This window comes from Scardinius erythrophthalmus (assembly GCF_964197995.2).
Source record: "Scardinius erythrophthalmus genome assembly, chromosome: 10".
In the NCBI taxonomy this organism is placed as follows: domain Eukaryota; kingdom Metazoa; phylum Chordata; class Actinopteri; order Cypriniformes; family Leuciscidae; genus Scardinius; species Scardinius erythrophthalmus.
Window position 1 is genome coordinate 37,683,588 of NC_138230.1, and position 26,050 is coordinate 37,709,637.

Genomic DNA, 26,050 nt, shown 5'->3' on the forward strand with positions numbered 1-26,050 from the left:
TCACTCATATAATTCAACCACACTACATGTTCTGTGACGCACAGAAATCACCAGATTTTTGTTGAATTCTTGTCTAGCCACAAACAAAGTCATTTGTAGACCATGTTTGTTTGTTTCAGGGTGGTTTTCTCTCCAAAAGTATTTGGCAGTGCAGCACTACGTCCACCACAAACTTAACGGGTTTCAGGTTTGAAGCCTCTAAATACAGTAGTATGAAGAACTTCAACTTTTAATCTGAGAACTGTTGATTAATCCTCACCCTTCGCAAGGAGTAATTAGCAAGACAATTAAGTAGTCAAAACAGTGCTTCTAAAAAAGGTTTTAATATTGGTTGTCCAAACCAAAAGGCCAGTCTTTTCATTGATGTTGATGTCTACCTTTTTGACAATGGGATGGAAGATTAGAATGGTTAAGATTCTGATTGATGGTTTCAGGATATCCTCGACTGTTAACCCGATCTTATCTGTGGCTTGTACCTCTACTAATTAACAGGCAGTATGCAGAACATCTGACAATCTTGGCGCCAGGAACCCAGAAGTGTTCTGACCAAGTAACCATGCACAGAACAGACCAAAACTGTACCAAGACTCAAACAGGATTTCCACTCTTCACTCATTTTCCAGGACATTTCAAATTTCATAAAGACAAGGATAAAAGACAAGGATCACAGATTCAAGGCCTAAAGAAATAAATGATTATCATTTACTCACCCTGGTGTTGTTCTAATGCAGTATGCTTTCTTTTTCAGTCTACAAAAGGAGAAATAAAAAAAAAGTCCCATATAATGGCAGTGAAGAGCAATCAACATTAAGCTTTTTAAAAAATGCAAAAGTATCACAGAATGATACCATGCAACACGTGTCATATATCCTACATGTTCTTCGGGTAAGTTGTGTACCGTATTATTTAATGAAAATCCTGACCGTGGCCATGGTCTTCAGTGCATGGCTGCACGACATGGGTGTTCGTGAGACTCTATTAGCGCCGCAGTTCACTCCGACTCGCTCAGAAAAAGCACACAAGATGCGAGAAATCAAGAGTAATAAAAACATGACATCAAATACAATGCCTAGAAATCCCAAAAAAGTATCTGTGTTTCTTCCCTGAGCTGAATATATCCAGACCTGAACTCCGGATGTCAGAGACAGTCAGAATGACAGTTGACAGAGGTGAACGCAATAATTTCTTGTTACGACGAACACAACGGATATATTCACCTCAGAGAAAAAAGTACATGGATTGTATTTCATGCCGCATTTTTTCTTTGGCTTGATTTCTCAAAACTTGTGTGCTTTTTCTCGGCGAGTCGGAGTAAACTGCGGTGCTAATAGAGTCTCACGAAGAGACAAATGTAACTCTGGATCTGAAGTTTAGCATTTAAGAAAAGAACATTTTTATTGTCATCTTGTTAAATGGATCATCACACCCAAATCTTCATACTGTGGGCATTATGAAGAACTGGTTTACCATCCATTTCAACTCACTGAAAGCTAATAAAAACTCACATTCGCATTGGGTCAATCAGAGATAGGAATATATGTGTATACATTATCTCTCAGAAAACCGCATTAAAGCTTGGAAGACAAAGGGGAGGAGACATAGTCAATCCATGGTATATTCAAATATTTACACTGTGTGCAAATTGTTATGAAGGTCATTTTAAACTTGTCCACCACCGATTGACATTAGAAGTGCCAAGTCAAAATTGTTGATCATTTAAGAAGTTTACAGTACATGCCCTAGAGACTAAGAAGGTTCTTGTAGCTTTGAATGAGTAAGAGCAATAACAAATTCAGATACGCATCTTCTCCTGAACATTAAATAGGCCATTGTCTACCAGGAAAACATAAGGTTTCACAATGGCATTTTGATTGAATATAAGGTCAATTGAATAGGTGGAACAATGATGACCAGGTCGACAACAGTATAAGCACTCTTATAATATTATTTTTGTTAGTTGACAGAGCATCAACTATAACCGTGCAGACCTGCATGGGTTATGACACACCTGAAAGGACCTCGGCTAGGAAATTAGATTGGTGAAAAATTCCTTTTTGCTTAAATTAGATTTTCTAAATGTGAAAATTCAGAGCTGTTTTGCAGCAGACCATCTTTCCCTATGAATTGTCAATGCTGTTCAGCGACTAAATATACTAAAACCTCTAAGAACTGACTTTCTATATGGATGGTTTAGCTTTTAAAAAACTTCGCCCAAAAGTTCGCCCAAAAATGAAAATTTTGTAATTTACTCACCTGCATGTCATTCCAAACCTAATCTTTCTAAGATATTTTTAGAATTGTCTCAGCATTTTTACCAAATGTTTGGTAACTAACATACTTAAAAATATCTTATTTTGTGTTCCTGAGAAGAAAGACATCATGCAGGTTTGAAGTGGCATGAGAGTAAATGATGACAGAATTTTTGGGTGAAATATTCCTTTAATTTTCTCATCAGTTTCTTTTCCTGTTGATCAAGAGCAGGGGTGTCCAATCCAACTTCTGGATGACCACTGTTATGCTGAGTTTCTAGTTACGCCTCGGATAGGACAAAAAGGAAATTTGATCACATCAGAAAGATGACAAAAGCCTTTAAACAGCACAATGTTTTTGGCTTTAATTTGAAGTCCAACACTGTGTTAACAGTACAATGGACATTAGCTTACAGGAGCTTTTTTGCCTGATTGATGACAGGAATGCGTACCATTCAGAATTCAATTGAGAAGGGAACTTTACACTTAAATGGCAGCGGATACATTGCCAGAGATGCAAAGAATGCAAGCTGCTCTCCAAAGGCATTTATTCAGAGACAAGCAGCTATGCAAAACGCTTTATATCATAATTAGTGTGACCGGGAGCATTCAAAGATGCAATTTATACAGTATGACACGTCATGAATAACGGTTCACTTCTGTGAATTAGGAAGGATTGTTTTCAAACCGTTTTCACACCGTACTGAAGTACATACAAATTATATTCCTGTGGACTCAAGGTTTTCATTCAGTGACTGGTTCTCTGGTGCACACTGTTTGGAAACCACTTTGAGACCTACCAACTGAACCAAATGCTGTCTTTAAAAGTCCCCACCGAAAGCTATAGCATCAAAACAAATTCAAATAGCATCCATTTTGCTGTCCCAATTCAAAGTCAATTTGAATTCAGGGATTAAACTTGAATTTAAAAGCCATTCTTAATTGAATTCTGAATGGTACACATCCATGTCATCTAGTCTCAGCCTCACACGTCATGCCCACGGACCTTTGGCTGAATGTCTTATGCATATGGCACACTTACCAGGAAACACTTCAGGATTTTCGAAGTCGTCATCTGATTGGTTGAATTCTACAGAATTTCCGGGAGACGTGTGCTTTGCGTTATTTAACGGTCCACCTGGAAACAAAGATGCCATGATGCCAAACCCCCTCATGGAAGAAGAATGCTGTTGTGTTTACAACTGTGACAATGAGTGCTTATCAGGATCAACTAAATGCTTGATTTTCAAAAGTATGTAAAGTTAAACATAAACTCTTTAAAATGCGTCCAAGCATTCTAACACACTGGTCTGTTATTGTAGAGACATCGGCGTTATATTTTCACAACCATAAACATGACGCAGAACAAAACAAACTGTAATTGGTTGACCTCTGGGTGGTCCTTGGCCAATGAATGCTAGACCTTCTGCCGTCAGACTGAAGGACTGGCTACGCGAGACTACATGTCATCAAGCGGGTGAAAAATGTTAAAGTTCCTGTAAGCTAATGTCCATTGTCCATTTGACTTCAAAGCATGGCCAAAAACATTTAGCTGTTTAAAGGCTTTGGCCATTACTGCTTTCTTACTGTATGTGGCAAAATTTCTGTTTTGCCCTGTCCAAAGGGTTGGCAGTCCTAATTCTTGGTCCGTATGTAAAAACATCATTAATTCTTTACCCAATTGACAGACTCTAGCTATTATCATACCTCCTGTGCAAGGCATGCAGTAGAGATATGGAAGATTGTGTTGTCTTTTTGATGTCAAAAGCCATAAAAACCAGAAACAGAGATTTAACATAGCCAAATGCCAGCACAAACAAACACTTTCATCTGCATCTATCTGTACTCTGCTCATCTGGCCGAGTCTGTGTAAATAACTTGTAAAGTAAGCAATATCCTTGACTTGAAAGAATGATTTTCATAAACCATTTTGAAAGACATTTCATTGGCTAAACTTATCCAAATGAACTTGAATGCCACTTCGAAGAATTTATTAGTATACTGATTAAATAAATACCAATATATGGATAATATTTGACCTCAGATAAGGCAACATAATAGGATACCTTGGTATTCATTCACTGCTGACATTTCTATGCAATATTTTTAATTCTTTAACACTTAAACTTAAACACATCTAAATTACACAAAAAGCCATAATGTTTCCCCTCATTCTACATACTTCTTTCCCAGTCATTTTAAAACCTAATCCATGGCCCAACCATTGGACTGCATTCCCCTCCAGACCATTCACATGGAACTGGTTAGAACAACATTCCTTCCATGGAGAAAATAGTTGGCAAACTTTTAATACAAAATCATAAACGGGAGATCTTTTCTAATCACATCCTGTGTCATTTTCTGTCTCCTTAATCTCTTCCTAGAGTTTTCACATTCTGAAATAAAAACAAGGAAGAGACATCTTTTTTTTAACAGGAAAAAAAGGACAGATGATTTTGCTTTTCAGCTGACACCGGGAGGATGGGAGTGTTCTAAAGGGTGGAAAATGTTCAACCTCTTGCTTTCTGTGTATACAGCTAAAGAGACTGAATGCAGTGTAATTGTCTTGTGTACTTTGGCCTGCTAATGTTCAGATGAAAAATGTTCATGCGCTCATAGCCGCAGCACAGCGATATGTTACATGAGTTAGTTGGCTTTGGGAAAATATACAGGGCTGCTAAAAATTACCCTTCACATTCAGAGAGCAGTTCTTTCACTGTTCAAATTCTCTTGTTCTGTTCTACAACCGCAATTACATATTTTCCAGCAATAGGAGCTCCCTAGAAATGAAGGGACTGGGACAGGCCTCTACCATGTTCTATGGTTTTAATACGGCCGCAACAACTCAATAAAATTGTTAATTGACTATGAAAATAATGGACAACAAATTTCATTATACATAAGTAAGGTCTGTGCACAATGCACCTTACACCTCAGTCAGTCATGTCACTTTAGCAATGCAGGCTCATCTTTAATACAGTATGAGCCATTGGCAACATCTCTGCAAAATTACATTACGTTGCCTCTTGCACGTTTCATGACACTTTTAAAGTGAAATGTCCAGTGAATGATGCTAAAAGCAATTCGATTTATCCGAAAGAGATGAACATGAATCTGGCAAAGTTTTATTACAATATCATGGTAGTCCGAAAGCGAAATGTCCGATGAATGGGGCTAAAAGGTTAAAACTCTATCGCATCTGAAAATAATGTACCACCTACCCTAAACGTAATCGATGGTGTTAACAAAAGCATACATGAGCTGAAACACATTTGCTGAAGCAACCATTCCATTTTAGGCTTGCTTAGTCTTTGAGCTCTTTTATCGTGACTCATGTTTCACAAGACTCATACCCGAGAGTTCCACATCGAAAGTGCAGTACAAGGTTAGCTATTGAGCAAGTTTATTACATAAAAAAAAAAAAAAAAAAAAAACTAATTATGGAGCTGGTTATGTGATGTAAATGAAATATGTAGTTTACAAATGATGCACTATATAGTAAGTGAATTGAGGTCATAATATAGAACTGTGCAAGAGACCATGAGAATAAAAGCCTTTCTTAATCAATCTAATCTGCCCCTTTAACCATCATTTATGTAAAAAAGAAAGTTGTTGGTGTTGCTACACTTCACTGAACTAGTGCCTCTGCGTGCATGCACATCAAAGATATTGAGCCCAATGGAAAGAAAATTTAAAGACTAGATTATTATAATAAGCTATTTGCTAGATGCCCTACACTTTCCATAAACAAGATTCAGTTGATTTAAAATACAAAAGCAGCGTTCTTACCAAATTTGGAAAAACTGAGCATGTCAAGTCCATTTCATCACCTGGTAACCTTTTGGGTTTCAAATCTATTATAAAACACCATTCATCAAATATAAAGCTCTAAATTGTCTTATGACCCCAAGAATCTTTTACACTCCATAAGGTTTCAAGTCAGGTCTTCTGATAAAGTCGTCTGACAAACATCCAGTTGTTCAGGGTGGACTCAACACCACCAATTATTATATTTATTTAATAATAATAATTTTAACACATGACTAATATTGCAAATATTCTATAGCAAGTTTGTATCTGGCCTTTAAACAATTGGTTAAATATGTGCAAGCTCATTTGAAATTTGGTTCCTCGCAAGGTTTCTTCCTGATCCTACTAAACCAGAGATTTTTCCCTTCCAAGTTGCAACTGTTGCCTTTGGCTTGACTTTATTCTCCTTCTTTTTGACGTTAAAGGCTGCTTTGGAGCAATATGTATTGTGAAAGTGCTATATAAACTCAGTTGAACAGAATTGGGTGTGTGAAAACTGCCAAGAACTGGTTGGTAAAAAAAAAAAAATAATTACATAAATAGAGAAACTGTACAATAACCAAGCTTTTATATTAACAGTCCTTGTCTTGATTGACAGATCCATTAGCTGTAATTACTGAGGTAGGCATGCATGCAAGCAAAAGGTAAGCCAACTCTAATCTTCCTCAAGAGCAATTTTTATCCTCTAAAAAAAGAACAGAAAGAATGCATCTGTCCATTCCAGCATTATTCTGTTAAAACCTCAAACTATTTAACACAGGGATAAGTAATTTTTCTTCTTTATTCAATATGTTTTGTTCAAAAGACTCATTAATAATCTTAATTTTCATATCATGGTGGTAATACCATAATACCTTGATATTTAACTATATACTTCATATTTATCTTGTAATTAAATCAAATAATACCATGGTAATACCATAGAAGCTTACATGTAATGTCAAGCTGTACTGTCAAGCTACTATAAGTGTTTGTGTACTAATATGATGCTTTTGTTTGGAAAAAGCTTTTTGCAGTACAGAGGCTTTACGAAGATGCACATGCAGGTGTTGTACTTCATAACAATCATCTTCAACACTGACAAATTATAGGATGCATTTACAGGTAGACTTTCATTTGATTGCACTGAAATATACACTTCATTTAGTGCTCTTTTGTTCTCTGAGTTATGAAGAATCCTGTTGTTTTTCCTGAAAGAAGCTGCTACAAACAATTCCGTGCATGGGTGAGTAAACTGCCTGAATGATCAAAATGCACCATGAACCGATTTGGTCAAGATCTCTGGTATGAGGATAACTATTTGGACACGTTTGAAAGATTCACCGAAAAATGAACTCAACGCCACTCATGAATTATCGATATGAGCATTCTGTCTTAATTCTGAATAGCAAAACGATTATACCATTTTGTTGGCCAATTATAATTGAGTCTAGCACAGCTTAACACAGATTGATGGAGCTAGTCACGAAATTCATAATTCACCTCTTAACAAAAGAACAAATTAAAACCAAACGGCTGTTAAATGGACAATTCACTCAAAAATGTAAATGCTATCATCCTTTACTCACCCGCATTTCGTTCCAAACCTGTATGACTTTCTTTCTTCAGTGGAACACAAAAAGAAGATTTGAAGAATTTTGGTAACCATTCAACCATGGATTGACTTCCATTGCACGGACCAACAACGACAGCAAAAACGTGAGACATTTCTCAAATTCTCATTTGATGTTTTGGATGTCACAGTTTTTGGAACAACATAAGGGTGAGTAAATGGTGACAGAATTGTATTTTTTTGGGTTAACAATCCCTTTAATGCTGTATTATTTTGTTTGCAAGCTAATTTTACCTCTGTAGCCTATGAAGTGACACATAAAGTGAGTGAGACAGTAATGATGTGTGATTCCTCATTGTGAAGCTGTAAATTAAGGAATGTAAGCACACGGAAAATAAGGATGGATGATTTTCCAGAAGGACTGCAAACTTTAGCAGACATTCAAGCTGTATATTTCTGTTGCAAAATGAAAATAAGTATAAACGTGGACCCAAGGCTTTTTGGCAGACAAAGCTGCCTGACTTTGTCTGCCTGTCTTTCAAAACAGTCTAAATATGTACAACATTGTCAAATATGGGGTGAAACACGTCCTTCACTTGCTCATTCATATGTGAAAACCACTTCTCAATTTTGAGAAGCAATAAGTGAATTAAAACACTGATGTAGCCAATTACCACTCACCATGTAAATACTAGACTTTGTGGTGGCTTGTATGGTTATACATTTCTTTTGTTCATCATTCTTTACTATGTGTCATGGTTATCCTCTGACAAATTATTCTCTAAAAAAAACCAACATGAATGCTTGAACATTAAATCTCAAAGCAGGACCCTCTTTATCTTGTATGACAACTCATCTTACATTTTATAGAATATACAATTTCGGATTTTTCCTCACATAGCCAATGCAAGTAGACATTTAATTTAGGATTATCCTTTATCAATCTCATGAATATGAAGATAGATCACATTTAAAATCCAAACAAACGAGCAAAACCCATGATGATTACTTAAATGTGCTTCCAACGGTAGACCTCAGAATCAACAAGCATAAAAATGAAAATCTGAGGAAGAGGCAGATTCCAGCAAAGTCAAACAAATGTTAATGAAACCACTGCAGGAGCAGCAAGAGATCTTATTATTTGTCTCTGATTCTCAGCTGATAAGAGCCATTTGACATGCTCTCAATCTCCTGGTACAGTGGCTAAGACGCCAAGCAGTGTGTGAACGCTCTGGAGGGGGTGTGAAATCCAGCACTAGGGTCACAGACTGTTACGCCCTCTGCAACAATGGCCATATTGATATATACCCCTTCAGTTTGTGCCCACTTTGGTTTGACCCATCGCTATAGGCCTCTAATGAAACATCCCTTATCCGGTTTTCCAATGGCTAAACCTCAACCCCCACCTGGTAGAAATGACTCCCCAATTAAAATGTAGAGGGATGCTTGGTATTCACAGCAAGAAATTTAATTAACCTCATTCAAGAGAATAATGTTAGTAATGAGAATCTGTAGTTTGCCTTGCTCAGACTGGATTTGCATGTAAGCCAAATATCAGACCGCATTAGGAAAAGAAAAATGGTTTGATCATAAAATCTTCACATAACTTGTGAACCACTGTGAGGTCCGTTTTCAGTTCTCTCAGTAAGAATCACTTATAATGTAATTTTATTACTAAATTACCACGATACTCATGCCTAATGGTGCACATTCAAAGCTGAACACCGCTGATACTAGCAGAGATAAACTGTTAGAATAACAGCTGAAAGCCAACCAGATCAGACCTCTGATCATATAAATGCTTTTAGCAACATAAGGAGGATGCTATTTCAACAGCCCACCACTATTAATTTACAGTAGAATCAAATGGTGAAATGTATCCTTTTTCTTTCTTTTAAACACAAATAATACATCAGGTCTTCAATGGCCCATTTATCCAGAGAAGGGAATTCTCCCAAGCTTTATTTTCTTAGTGAGAGCAGGTGGGTTGAGCTAAATACTTCAGAATGTAACATATCTGTCTCCATTAATGGTGGCAGAAGCTTCCATGTCAAAGCATTCCGGGTGGGCCTAGCTTGCTTGGAGAAAAGGTAGCATCTCCACATGCCTCAGACTCTGCTGTTGTGTTTTTCTAAAAGAAAAAGTTCATTACTGCAAGAAGAAGAAGAAGAAGAAAGATGGAACATGAAACAATAGTGCCTTTGAATTTCTCCTGCTCATTTTGCATGTTAATATTGGCAAAAGGCAGTCAGTCAGTCTATTTGTATTGAAGGTGTACTTCTCATGGAAAATTAGTTTGAAACACCCCTAGAAAATTAAACTTTCGTAAAAAATTAAGGAAAATCAATTACAGGGATAGTTGCACCAGAATTCAAATTCTGTCATTATTTACCCTCATGTCGCTTCAAATGTATATTTTTTAAAAACAATTTCATTGAATTCTGTTCTTTAAAGTCACCATGAAATCAAAACTAACAATTCTTAAAAAAATGTATGAATATATTGTATTTATTTATTATAAATGATTTATCTGTGCACGTCATCATTTTTTAAAAAATTCACATGCCATCGTAATTTTTATGCTGGGTTCAGAGTAAACAATATCAACCTGATTTTGTCACAATCTATTTGATGTATGGCTTCGCCATTTCAGTAGCTATTGTTTGTTTCACGCTGTTGTTTCCAGAAGTCAGTCACTAGTTCTGCTTTATCGATGATATCATGCACTTCGCTGAAGTTGACAAACGATGATTGGTGGGGAAGCAACGTGTAGTCTGACATGTTTCTTCGACATGAAAAGAATTTACGAGTCAAAATTGCATAATCTGACACAATGACTATTAGGGCTGCACGATACTGGGAAAATATGCGATTTGCGATATAGTTGTTGAGTATTGCGATAACGATATTTCTTGCGATATAACATTTCCCTAGAGAAATGCTATTTATATTTTATATATGCGATGATCATACTAAAATAAACAGGTAGGCTAATAGATATCTCAGTTTTTTTATAAGGAGTTAACGTTATACATGCAACACTTTGATAAATGGTTGTCTGTGAGACTCTGTTATTGTTACTTGGCATTTCGTTAGAAGTTTTGGTAGATTTGGGCTTACACTTTTTGAAGTCTTCATATAGCTCCCTGAGGTTGCGTTCAGGGCCGGTTCTAGACATTTGGAGGCCCTAGGCAAAATTCATGTTGGAGGCCCCCCACCCCCAATAAAAAACACTTGAAACAAATATGATTCCTAACCTTTTTATTTATACAACATTTAATTTTAAATTTAGTATATTTTTACTTACACAGTACATAAGTTTGGACAAATTACTATTTTTAATGTTTTTGAAAGAAGTCTCTTATGCTCATCAAGCCTGGATTTATTTGATCAAAAATACAGAAAAATAATATAGTGAAATATTATTACAATTTAAAATAATGGTTTTCTATTTTACTATACTTTAAAATATATTTCTGCGATTCAAAGCTGAATTTAGTGTCACGTGATCCTTTAGAAAACTTTATAATATTCTGATTTATTATCAAATGTTAGAAATGGTGCTTAATTTTTATTTTATAACATGTGATACTTTTTTCAGGATTTTTTGATTATTAAAAAGTTGTTTTAAAAAAGTTTTCACTATCACTTTTATATATTTAACACATCCTCGCTGAATATTCCTGTTTTTTTCTGTATTTTGATCAAATAAATGCAGGCTTGTAGAGCATAATAAGAAACTTCTTTCAAAAACATTAAAGATAGTAATGGGTCCAGACTTTTTACTGGTAGCTACTACATCAAAATTTATCTAAGGTAATCTCTTTTTTGTTTAATGAAGATGTTATTGTTCTTGTTGTTATTTTTAGCTGTTTTATTCAGTTTATTCACAGTTCCAGAATCCCACTTCAGTAGATGAACATGAACCTGCTTTTATAATTGTTTTCATAGCTGCGTTATGGGCAGGATTTTTCCCTCCCATTTAATCAATATCTGCAGATATTGTCATATTATTAATATCAGTAATATGATATTATGTATTGCATTGCTACCTTAAATATGCTATACACAAATCAAGTGGAAGAGAAAGATACGATCGCTACTGAGCAGGAAAAAAATTCTAATCTAATATTCGTATAGGCTATGATGTCAGGGTATTATCTAATCATCAGCATCAGAATATAGAAGATAGACCCATAGATATGAGATCCTTTATTTGAAACATTTAAAAATGTTGCAGTGTGTTGGTTTTTTTAACTTTGAATACAAACGTCTTGTCTTTTACTTTTGTAGCTTTTTACTAGTCAGCTCCCAACGCGATGTTATTCGTTGTACGCGCAAATTCAAAGCGTCGCGTCTGGGCACGTTAGACGCTCGCGCTCTTTTAAACTCGTAGACTAGACAAACAAAGCGGTGAATGATTTTTCCAGAAATACGCTGATCTACAGTAGCCCACACGTTTATATTTAAAATACATTGCAATCACTCCAAAATCGATGACCTGCATTTCGAGCTGTGCTTCTTTGCGTGCCTATTTAGGCTTTTGCTTCGCACTCGTAGCACCTGATGGATGCGTTCGTTGACCGCCTCTGATCGCCGCTGACGTCCCCTCGGACTTAACTGGCTGGCGCCTCTATATATACAGTCATGGGCTGGCGTTAATGTGACGTAATGTAACAGTCTATGGTTAAGATAAACATCGTCACTATTTTTAGTTAATTAATACATTTTGAAATAAATTGTAGATAGGACATTTGTACATTTTTTTTGTTTTTTTTTGTCCCTCTGTCTGGGCCCCATCCCGCCAATCGGGCCCTAGGCACGTGCCTAGTTTGCCTTTGCGTTAATCCGGCTCTGGTTGCGTTCCAGATGACTGTGGAGATTAGTTTCCTCTCGACGTGGCCAAATTTTTTCGCCACGACTTAGTGACACCGTCACTTATGTCCACATATCGCGTTTTTTGCGCGTGCAAATTCGTTATTTTAAATGCAGGCGTGCGGTAAGCGCGCTCAAAATGGAAGCACATTTTACCAGGCCCGCCTATGCCGCGACGAGATGAGAACATCTCAACTTTACAGAATTCCGCAAGCTCATGCAGGTCATGGTTGCATAGCAACGACAGACGCAAGCGCTTGTGGAAAGAAGGAGATAGCGGCGCGGCCGTGCTTTCCATTCGTTTTTAGACGCGATATGTGAAAGGCCCCTTACACAGTACCTGCATTTTTGACACTTCTCTATTGAAGCCAAAATATTGCCATATGTCAGACGTACTAGGGGTGTAACGGTTCACAAAATTCACGGTTCGGTTCGATACGATACACTTGTGTCACGGTTCGGTACGTTTTCGATACAGCAAAAAGAAAGAAATGCCAGAGAAATTTCCTTGATTTAATTTTTTTTATTCTTTTTTTAATTAAAACTAACATCATAAAGTATGATATTTTTTTACTTTGACCAATGATGGAGCTATAATTGACTCTTCTTAGGAGTATATAAAACAAAACAGCTCCTTGGAAAAAATTTAATGTAGCCTAATATTGTAGTAGTTATAAACAAAGGTTTATTTTAGTTCAGATTAACATTTGAGGGCAGCAATTGTATTCATAATGTCAAAATAAAACCGACGTAATGTTACTTGAAGGCATTATAGCCTACTATTCCTGCCAAACTTCCATGGTTGCAGTTAGTGTTACTACAGTAAATCCATGGTGAATGTTGCTGATCTGTGGACACTGGATAGTTCATTCATGGCACAATGTTTCTCCTGGTTTCCACGCGCTGTTTGATCCGTTAATAACGGAGAAATGTGAATGTTTCTCACTAGATCTCGCAGCGATGTTATTACTTCTGTGGCGAATTCAAATGCTTTCTTTACTGGATCTCTTATTAGCGCTGTGTAGTAACAGTGTCGCATGATCGCGATCGGCTCGCGCTGCACTGGTCCAAACTAATAAACGGTCCTTCAACCACACAATAATGAGCAGTTTCGTTCCGCTTGCATTACATTTGCCATTTGATGCGCTTGCCACGCGCAACGCGCCTACATTTGAAATAATGAAATTTTGGTCGGCAGGAAAAATGGTCCAACGAACCGTTCGGTTTTAAAATGCGTACCGAACACCGAACCAAAAGCCTCGTACCGTACGGTTCAATATGAATATGTGTATCGTTACAACCCTAAGACGTAGTTCTTTTTAGGTACAGGTTCTTCACTGTTGTCATTTTCCTCGCTTGTCTCTACTCCCGCCATTAGTTTTTATTTTCCACTCTCTGCTCTGAGCCACTAGGTTCCCCTTTGGGTCCGATCTAGCCAATAGCATAATAGCACCTGGGGAATACTGGGGAGGCGGGTATTAAGTAAGGCCCCATTTGATTGGTCGAATTTGGATAAACAACCTATGCATGCATGCATCACACAAATGCTTGGCACATAAAATAAATGCAATTTATCGCACCTTGCTGCAATACGGATATCGCATATACTATTATCGCGATAACGATAATTTTTCGATATATTGTGCAGCCCTAATGACTATCATAACAGACAAAAATGTGTGTAGTCTGAACCTGGCATTAATCAAAATAACTTCCCCTCCCTCTTGTAGCGACATCTCTTCCCTTCTCTGATGATGTGTTTACTGGTGCAAGGGCAGGTCAACCTGTGACAACCTCACATGGGATAGCAGCAATGGCAAACCACAATGATCCAACAATCCAATCAATTCCCAAAAGGATAAAATCAGCCCTACATTTTCCTCTTGCTCAAGAAGCCGTTTCACTTGGATATGTGACAATAGGGAAGAAAAGACTATCGCAACTTATGTCTTATGCCGACTTTAAATGAATGAAAACTTTTATGCTCCGAATTGACTAAAAAAGGCACCATAAAAGTTAATCAAAGAAGTAATAATATCTGATTTATGACTGATTCGTTCTGTTGAGTCAAAACTTTGTAATTACTCATGGTTCACAAAACCACAGATACCGATTTCTGACTTCAACCCACTGTTTTCTGGTCACGATTAAGAAAGTCATACAGGTTTGGAAAGACACAACGGTGAGTAAACGATGACAGAATTTTCATTTTCAGGAGAGCCATGCCTTTAAAATATTTATAGCAGAACAAAACAGATATTTGTGACTTAGTAGAGAGTTTCAAAAGTAGTAAGAAACTACACCTTGAAAGAAGAAACTACACCTGTCTGAGACAGTATGGATCTCATGTGTGTAAAAATTTGATCAACGAAGCGACGTTCAATTCAAGGGTGAACTTTTGCTCCCCTTGGGCAAAAAGCATATACCTCACTCTACATTCTCCCTTTTCTTATTTGCAAACCATGTCCTCAAAATAACAGAAGCATAGAAGCACATAATCTGTTCTAGCCTCTGTGCATCTGATCATGTTGAGGCCATCTAATCACATTTAAGATCTACAGAGAGAACAGAGAAGCTGGACCTTTCATCCTACACCAAAGACAACAATATGGGATTCTTGGGAAGCATTGCTGACATTCTTAAAGGCAGAAAAAAAGATGAACCTCTCTTTCCCAAACTTTACAGGGAATGGATAAAAAGGCGCAAGTTCTTGCTTGACAGTATGTTGATGAAATAATAAATTGTAACCACATTGGCCCTCTCTTTCTCTTCGTAGACACAGGCGGGGGCGGCTGGTGGTTGTGGCGAGAAGTCTGCGCTGTAAGTGGGCGTCAGAGAGATTTATGGTCAACTTGGTCTAGGGCCCTCTGTAGACAGGGCATTCGTCCATGCGGTTTTTACCACACTGAATGCCTTCAGTCAGCTGGAGTCAGATGGAGGAAGGGGGATCAGATAAATCCATGGCAAATGAATGAGGTTAATTAATAACTCCCCTCAAAGAGGTGTTGTTTACACAGATGGATCCCCTTCTTTTGAACTGGCCATCCATTTAAGTTGCTATGTCCTCTTCTCGGCACTGGTTATCTCATCCCGTCAAAATTTAGTGTTTATCTGCTCAATGAAATCAATAATGAAAATTTTAGCAAAGGATATTTTTGACCTTGTCAGCAATAACAATAAAAAAAATACTGTTAACGAGAAAAAAATAACACTGCAATATATTAACAATGCACTAAATAATAATGTTTTATAATAAGAAAAATCAATAAAGAATTTTTGCTTGAGCGACTTGCTTGAGTTGAAGCGAACACCGGTAAACTGATGCACTTTGCTAGCCTGTTAATTAACTTACCAAACACATACTATATTAGAAACAGAATACAATATAAGCTTAATATTACAGCTTACACATGCACGAAATGAGGCAACTACATAAATCACATTTTCATAACAACACACTATAGCACATACAGTATAAATTATTTCAGGAGCTCAGATTTTCAACAACAGAAACATTTAAACAGTTTTAACTTGTATTTTTTGTAACGTTGGTACATTTTTAAATGAATATAAAAAAAAAAGTTTACATTTTTTATTTAATTTTGGTTTTATTTGACATGCGAAAGTGTTATTTTCATTGACTAATTAGATGCCATTGTGGTCCGAATAAAATTCAATAAACATGTCACAACAAAAAATCATTGCATTATATGGAGCTTCGGGCATGATGTGGAAGAAAAAATAGATATTGTGTATATTAATTAAATATTCGTTCCCACAGCTTATTAAGGGAACAAATGAATAGTACAATGTGGCCATGTTCTTGATTGTTTTCACTCACGTCATATGCAGGGCTCTGTACATTATGACCATCAAACACAAATAGTGAAGTAGTATCTGATCCTTCAGAACCTAATGGATCAACCCAAAAACCTCCACAAACCAGCATTTCAGAAAACTCGATTCTACACTGTCTTAGAGCATAGCAAACACTTTAGGTCTCTGGAGTCACGTTAGTAAAACAACAAGAGGAACACTGAAATCAATAGAAAGAGACTATGGGAGAAGAAGGGAAAATTTCAGTATCAGGATTGCCAGAAAAGAATCAGAATTACTTGGCTCAGGCTTTTGTGGTGAGAATGGCAAGAGTTCAAACTCAAATTCAGAGCCCACAATGGCTGGCCTTAAAGGTTCTCTCATTAGCGTTCTCTGAACGGGAGCAAGCAGGGTCATAGTAATGTTCCAAAGTGTGTGCATGAGAGGCCCTTAAAAAATATGGTTTCCTTCAAGGGGTGTAACGATACATTGTTATGTCAAGGTATTGCGATATAAAAATGCGGCGATACGTATTGTTGATATAAACAATATAATTCACGATTAGTTTTATCCAAGGCTCAGCTTACTGTGTTTATAAGGTATAATTCGCTCAAAATGCAAATTCTGTCATCATGTACTCACCCTCATGTCATTTCAAACCTCTAAGATTTTCGTTTAACTTCCAAACACAAATGAAGAAATTTTGTTTTATAAAACCTGAGAGATTTCTGTCCCTTCATTTAAAGTCCATTGCTCTAAAACAAAAAAAAAAAAATAAAAAAAAAAATAATTATAAATGCAATGTAAAAATAATCAATTGAGTGGTCTAATCCAAATCGAAGTCTTATGAAGAGACACGATGGCTTTATATGATGAACAGATTTACAAAGATGCGCATACTGTAAGTAAACACAGACTTTTAAACAACATGAGTGTGAGTACATGCAGAATTAAACATTTTGGAAGAACTACATTTCCATTTTGGGAATATGCTTTATTGCGATTAGGACTGTGATTGATTGCAATCACGGAACGGCACTCCTCAAAGTGAAAGTGCATATGATGTATAGTGAATTAATAGCGGGTGAGGCGGGACATAGCAAGCACCGGGAGAGTCTGTGGTTATGTGGTATCATCTAAATAAACTTGTCCATTTAAAAAAAATCTGACTGAATCAACCTGATTATTACTTTCAGCAGATGCTTTTAACCAAAGCAACTTACATTGCATTCAAAATATACATTTTGACAGTATATTCATTCCCTGAGACCTTTAAGCTTTGTGTTGCTAGCACCATGCTCTACTGTCTGAGCTATAGGAATTGTCATTTTCACCAACAAAAATTATATTATAAGGTTTGGATCAAGTAAAAATAACTTAAAGTGTGTTGTGCACCACTGGCGGTACTAAACAGAATTGGATTGTGTGTTTGAGGGGCCAGACTGAGTTAGACATAATGACACTAGCTGAACCAATGGTGTGAGTTTGGGGTTTGGGGCGGGGCTACCTGTTTTTACTTTTACTGCCAATGGCAGATGGGGAGATTTTGCTAGTTTATTTTGTGCATCTAATGGAAAAGAAATGACAAACTTCACATCTAGGGTAACAACAACTGCACATACTTCTTACAGTGAGTGGATGTGGTCACATTAGCAAAACTTGAATGAAATTTGCATGAAAAACATTCCCTGAATGGGAAAAACAATGCATGAATCACTGTTTACTCAGAGGTCACGTCCAAACCAAGCAGCTTTATACTGGTAAATAAGTACAGTAGCGAGTAGGAGAGTCTTTGGAGAGAATTTTCTAGTGCATATAAAAAACAGAAGTATATTTTGAAAATAATAGTGACTTTATATGTCAGAACTGTGAATCTATTTCCCATAAATGCAACGGCACAACTCTGAAAATTGCAACTTTGTTTCTCAAAATTGTGACAATGCAGCTTTATCTCTTGCAATGTAACTTTCTCCTCGACCTATTGGTCAATGTCAGGAGCGCTGATTGTTGGAGATTTTAATATTCACAGAGATAATAGATCATACAAATGATGCGTTAGGAGTTGTGTTTACAGACTTACTGAACTCCTTTGGGGTCAAGCAAAACATCACCAGACACACTCATCGTTTTAATCATACTGTATCACATGGAATCGATCTTACTGTTATTGTCTTACTGTATTTGTATATATATGCCTATTCTACCGCAAAGTGATGACATCACTGATCACTACATTGTAACGTGCATACTGTGTACTGCTGACATTTGCCATATCGCTCCGCATTATCAACCAGGTAGAACAATTATCCTAACCACTAAAGATAGATTCACAAGTAGACTGCCTGATCTGTCTCAGTGTACCAAAACACACAAATGAACTTGATTAAATGGCTAGAATCGCAAGGAAAGACAGTATGTCCTGCTATAAAAAGGCTCTAAAAGCTGCCAGGGCCGACCATCTCCGCCAACCCCTGCGAGGACTTCAGATGACGGCAACTCTGAAATAACATTCAAAACTGCAAAATGTAGAAACATGCATTTTCTAAAAAGCTACTTTGAAACAAAATGTATTGTGAAAAGCGCTATACAAATTAATGTGAATTGAATTGAACTTTATTTCTTATTTTATACCATATTTCACATATATTTGTTTTATTTTTAATGGAAACAAACTGATGAAAACAGGCGTCCATAGAGAACAGAAAAAAATCAAGTCGAAAAAATCAATCGAGTCTTCATTTCAGTCATTGTGGTAGCTGTTGTAAATTGGTTTTTGACAAACCACACATAACACAATACATCAGATGAATAAAAATTACTATAAAAAAAAAGGGGAAAAACTGGCTGTGCTTTCTTGGACATAGGTTTATAGTTGAAATTGAGCTGGTTCTAAGAATTCAATGGAAGCTTGAACTAGAGAGGAAGCCATGAAGGAATTATTGTTAAATCAAGAACAAAATAAAGCCTTTAAACAACAGCAAGTAGTTTTGATGGGATGAAAAAGGCTTCCAGCAACAATGTATACTACATTTTCTCTGGTGTACCGCAGAAGAACACAGGAGAGGTTAACAGTAACACAATGCTAATGTTAAACAGAGCATTTAACGCTTAAGGGTAATATATTAACCTCAGTGACACGGGGCACGTGCTTCAGCCTGTCCAAACCCCAGAGGCATCAACTTTGCTGAATCAAGGCTAAGGAGCGCTCCAGACCCCCACTCCCCGCACGCACCATCAAAGGGGGCTGCCTCTGCTGCTTCTCCCGCCTTCCTGATGATACAGAAAGTACATCCCAATAAATCACATTCTCTGATCTCCCTGCCAGGAATTCCAGTGAAGATTGCGTTTGTCACACCATTGAGATCCGTGAAATACGGAAACACCGGCCCCGCTTCCCAAAAATCCAGGGAATGCCATCAGAATCCATTCGCGTCTCAAAAGCGTGGTGAACTACGTTCTGAGATACTTTTGATCATTCAACAATTGAAAATAATCGACCTCTAACTGTGTCCACATGTTTTGGTCTGGTCGGACCACACACACACACACACACACACACACACACACACACACACACACACACACACACACACACACACACACACACACACAGAGGTGTGCTTTGCCAGAGACCTTCACATATGCATGGAAATGGAACGCTGGTGTGTAAGTGCGAAATTCTTATGAGGATAATATACAAATTTAAAAAAATATATATTGAACTTTAAGACTATTATGAATTTAAAGCTATAGTTAACTAAACCTGTATGACTTTCTTTATTCTTTGTTTTTTTTTCTCATTGTCTAATTTTGGACTTTCATTGGACAAAAATACTGAAAGATTCTTCAAAATATTTTTTCATACAGGTTTAGAATGACATGGGGGTGAGTAAATGATGGGAATTTTCCTTTTTGGGTGAACTATTCCTTTATGCATTATGAAGATGATTGACAGAAAATGGTTATTCTCAGAAACCTGTCACATTCTTGTTCCATGTTCATAAAAGGAGGAGGAGAGGGAGATGAGATGAGATCTTTCTAGTCATGAGAAAAACTGAAGAACTAAATAATTCCAAATGTGTGAGCCTGCTGTGTGCTACTGGGATAAGAGCCGGTGTTCTCTGTAATATTAAAGGAGACACTGATGGCACTCGAACAACAGGAATTTGTGAGGTAAAGGAGTGGAAAACAATCGAAACGGCTGATCAAAGGCACGATGAATGACATTTGGCATCTTAATTTATACTAAAGGGTTCTGGTTTCAGACTCGAACCTTTAAAGTGGTATGGCAGTGTATTAGTCTTTCGCACCATGGAAGAAATCATAGCCAGCTAGCCAGAGAACAAACCACATATGTAGCATATGGTGAAGAGAGAATCTTGCATTTTGGCTGAACTCACCAGGTCACATTAGGTGAAAATGTATAACCTATGCATGTTTTATGATTGGAGAACCAAGTTCGAATTCGGCTTGTGACATTTTCATATACCCTCCGAGGTCTTCTCATTGTTTCATTTCTTCACTATCATGTTTCTGTTAATAAAAAAGGTCAAACATGAAGTTGGATTATTATATGACATATATTGTACTATGCATCGTTTTGTAATAATGTATGTTACTAGACACAGTGTACAGTATTAGTGGTGTAAATACAGAGGCCATAAGGGGACATGGTGATGAAAAAAATCAGAACAGAAAAAAAAAAAACTAGTCTACTGTAAAAAAATCAGCAGCCTAAAGCACAGTTATCTTTAACAAAAACATCACAGCAAAAACAACTAGACTAACTAATATAAATGTCAAACATTATTAAAGATAAGTAAACTGTCAGTAATAAAATAAGGACAAATAAAGAAATTAGCAATTGCACAAATAAATACAACTGAACAGAGTTAATCAAATGTAAAATAACACTGTGAAGTTCTTTTAATAAATAAAATATAGATGAATCCTTAAGTTACAATGATATTCAGTCAAGATCAGTGTGTGATTTTCTTTTTTTTTGTTCTTTGATTAAGGGCAAGCTCGCACTACAGGACTGTAAGACTACCTGAATTGCTGTGATGCTCACACTACACAAGGTTTCTTGTCATAGCAGCACATATACTACACAAAACAATGCTGACGAGGTGTGACAAAACAATGCCGCCGCAATCTCGGGGTTGTGTCGCAGACCTTGAAAATCTGTCTGCGACAGCAAAATCCAGCCAAAAGTCGTGTAGTGTGAGCTTGGCTTAAAATTAAGGACACAGATGGCAGCAGGTTCATTAGGCTGCTGTCACTTTAAGACCAAATGCAAGGATCCAATATACTGTTGCACACGTGTTTTCTTTCTCAAATAATTGTTCATTTACGACACAACCGACTGTGTTTTACAAGGATATTTTGGCATAATGTTGTGTGTATTTGTCTGTTCAAGAGCAAGAACATGCAAAAGAGAACTCAATTCAGTATTCACAGACTTTATGGGGCTGTTTACACCTGGCCACTTCATGTTTTTTCTCAGATCAGATAGCTATCTGATTTATCAAAACGATTCCATTTACACCTGGTCACATAAATGTGTTTTTGCGAAACGGATTTAAATCCGATCTTCAATTGCACGTCACCGAAAGCAAGAGATATGAGCTGCATTTTATTGATCATCAGCTAAAATTTCAAAATCAAAGGCCGCAATAAGAAAGAGTGGCAACAGCCCTGGTAAGATCATTTCGTTTCTCTACTTCTAATGATGATGATTGTGTGTTGAGCGTCTGCGACTTACTTTCACTTTGATTTGCGATAGTTTGCACGTTGGCTTAATGAATATATGCCCAGCTTCTCATCTGCGGTGATGCGTGTTCCAGTAGCGTCGTCATATCTGGCTATAACATTACATACAGCCTATAACACGCTCTCACACGTTTATTTTTTTAGCATTTTTGGGAGGAGTACGATTTACATATGTGGTTTCAACAACCAGATGCATTTACACTTGTCCAGTTTCGTCTGGAATGCGGCCCAGACCTCCTCCTGGAGTGGTTTGAGCGAGGGCATTTACACCTGGTCTTTTCACGATCGGATAGCAATCCGATCTGAGAAAACGCATGAAGTGGCCAGGTGTAAACAGCCCCTATGAGAGGTGGGTGCATGTGCTTTGGATGTGTGCACAGCACAGCAAACAGTACGCGATACTGAAACATTGAGTCTTCTTGCGCTTGAATAGTTAAAAATCATCAAATTAAAATTTGTGCACAGGAATCGCTAAGCGGAATCGAAATATGCCTCTTATCAATCCAAAGTTCTTGGAAATTTGGAAACCGGTTCTAAAATAAAACCGGTTCTTGATACCCAACCCTCTACTCTATTCTACAGTTTTCCCAAGAAACGTTGTGTTCGCTTGCAAAAGCATTGAAATATAGTATTTCATATTTTTCCCCGTGTCCCCCGGGCTCCATAGAGTCAGGACACGGGTGCATGAAATAAAATAAAATTAAAACTTCGAATGTCTGAATCAGTTTAATTAATTTGATCATTGACAGCTTTAACAACTAGATGTTAATTGTGTGCTTTATTTTCAAGCTCCATGATAGTTTGTCTAATAAAAAACTTTTAATAAACACCTTTTATACGATAGCTAAAAAACCCTAGTCACAGCGGAGAACGTGGCATTTTAAAACCACAGTTAAAATTCCAGAATGTTTTCAGCTTTCTGTAAGTGGGATTAATGCTAAAATAAACAGTAGATTAGATGCATTTATAAAGCATCGTCATGCTTTTCAGTGTGATGTAGAGCCAAATGCAGAGTCAGATAGTTTATAATATTGTTTGCTGTTGAGTCAAAACACTGCCGAAGCACTGAATGACATTTCATTAGAAAAGGTTTTTGGAAACCATGCAATTACTGCATGCACAAACAAACCAGTTGTCATGAACATCATGAATAGCAATATTAAAAATTTATGTGGTGACAAGACAATAGTCCTAAAAGTTCTACTAACAGAAAGATTCTTTGCACTCAGTTGATCTGAACTTTAAATGACCTTTGCCTCAAGGATGAGCTCTGGTTTGTTTTCTAAGAATGAGCAGAAATGAGGGTCTCATAAAACACATATACCCCTGTACCTATCAGTATCATCTGTTAAAATACACAAACACAAAGCTACTTTTTGTTTTTAAAAAGTGTTTACTATAGTTTGTGTTACCTTGCATGCCATCAGTTTGAAATAGTTCATTATGTCTCATTGAAAGGTCACTCACACCACAGTATGGGGTGATTTAAAAAATAAGTGGATTTATTAGATTTTACAAAAATCAAGATGGGAAAAAGTAAGGAGATATAGGGTGAACTGGGGTAATGTAGGACTTCTAAGCACTTATGTGTACATTTCTTGCTAACATCACAAGCATGTCTAATGCTGCATTCCAATCAAACTCATGACCTTGGTGTTGTTAGTGCCATTCGCCACTATTTTAGCTATACAGGAATCACATTTTCTTACACCATAATTCTCAGAAACTAAAAAGAAAAGAAAAAAGGCAGAGCTTAAAAAAGGCAATGGGTTTCCCACTATATAAAAGTTTGTCATGGCTTTAAATAGTATAATTTAGAACAAAGCAACTTCTAATAAATTATCTTTGCTATGTCAAATAACAGAAATAAAAGGTTTTATCCTGTGTTTCAACCTACCACCCTCAAGTTTGGAGAAAGAAGCATGGACAGCACGGCAGTCGATACATCATGAGGGTCTGCAGAGGGGGAGCATGAGGTGTTTGCAAAGGAAAATATGCCAGACTGGGAATCTGGAACCTTATTTTACTGTGCTTATAGACTCTGGGGGTCTCCACTCTCGACAATGCCAACTATTACAAACATGTCATAGGCACTCCTAACAGTCAGTGTAGCATAGTGTATCCCAACCTGATTTATTTGACTTTTACGTCCAGACATGTGCCCTAGTGCCCACTACATTAGTGAAGAATGAAAAAGACAGAAGGGGATTATGTCTCACAAGTCCTAAAAAGGAAACAGACAGACACATTTTTGCAATAGTTTCAAGTCATATAAACTCCAGAGAGAGGGATAAATGTTTTTGAAAATGGGAAAAGGGAAAGTATTATGGCATGGTTGAGGTAGCATGCTTTTGGGACTGTTTAGGCCTGCTAAAAAAATAAATACAGTAAAAGGCAGCTGGTGTTTTAGTATATGGTTTTTTCCTGAATGTCCTGAATAAACATAAGGTTCAGCTTAGCCTCATCACTTGCATAGACAAGAGAAGCCCTTTTGAGAAAAATTTACAGCATTACTTGTAATATTGGGGATAGATTTCCTCTACACCAGATGTTGTGAGGATGACTTACAAAGATATGTGTACTGGAACACAGATATAAATGAGGATGCTTTAATGTGGCTGTGTGTGAAAGCACTGGAGAACTGAGAGCAACTACACAAAACGCAGATTTAGTGTTCAACCATTGGCTCATTGGAAAAATGCCTCGACCGACAAATGAGCAAAATGACAAAAACGAACCTACAGTATGCAATTCACTGCAGTTTCCAGCTGAAATGAACACTGGTGCCTGTAAAAGACAAACAACTTTTTTTTCCTTTTTACACAAATTATGATTACAGGGGCAGATTATCGATTAACAAAGACGCCCATGTTTCTTGCACAATACTATAAAAAAAAATAAAAAATAAAAAAACTTTTACCATAGTGCATTTTGATGTTTGCATTACATACATAACCAGCTCGTCTTTGTATGCATGTAGTAAACTTGCTTGACAGCTCACTTGGTACAGCATTGCACTTGCAACATAGAGTGTTTCTAAAAGGGGCTTTTCTTCAACTTTGGACACTTATGTCCCAGGGGTTTAATATCAGTTTGAACCTTTGGAAACTACTGGAAAGTATTACTTTTCAACTATTTTTCAAGTTTAGATTTTACACAAAATCAAACCATTTTTAACTAGCCTGGCAAGCCAGACCTACATCAAGATGTTAGGTCTGGCAACTCACCATAGACACGGCTCAATCCGAGGGGCGGGATAAACGGCTGTTTTTCAAATTCACTCTGCACGCAATAGGACAGCGCTTCAACCAACCAGAGCGTTTTCCCAACAGCGGAGCTAACGTTAGTTGATAGATTCAACTTCTGAATCTGGCCGGCAAAACTACGAACACATCTTCCTTTTTTAAGAATGACTTAAGTGCCGTTCTTTGCTCTTTTCTCAAAGAAAAACGAAACTCCTAGTCTTCCAGAGTCACGGCCAAAGCCGATTCGAAAGACTGTTCGCCAGCAGCAGCAGCCATTCTTTGTTTTCGCCCCGCCTACTCTATACACCATGTGATTGGCCTGACCCAATTTAGGTTTTTACAGCTACGAAAGTCAACGGAGAGTTGCTAGACTACCCTGGCTGCAAAATAAATTTTGCTGCCGCTAGGGTGCGTCTAGATTTCTAGGCTAATTTTTAACATATTTAAAGTAAAATGTATATAATAAATATATAGATTTTTTAAAAGGTTTAAATTGGTCTAAAAATGAGTGAAATAAAATATTTCAATATTTATTGTGTGAAAATCATAATTTAAAGGGCAAAGTTATTTTTTCCCAAAAATTTAGCGTACGTTCTCATTTTTATTGTTTGTGATTTTTAAATCAAGATTAAAAATTCCACACACAAAAAAGTGTGGAAATAGTATTTAATTGTGTGTTTCTATTTAGTATACATAAAATACCAATGGAGCTGATTTATTCCAAAATGTCT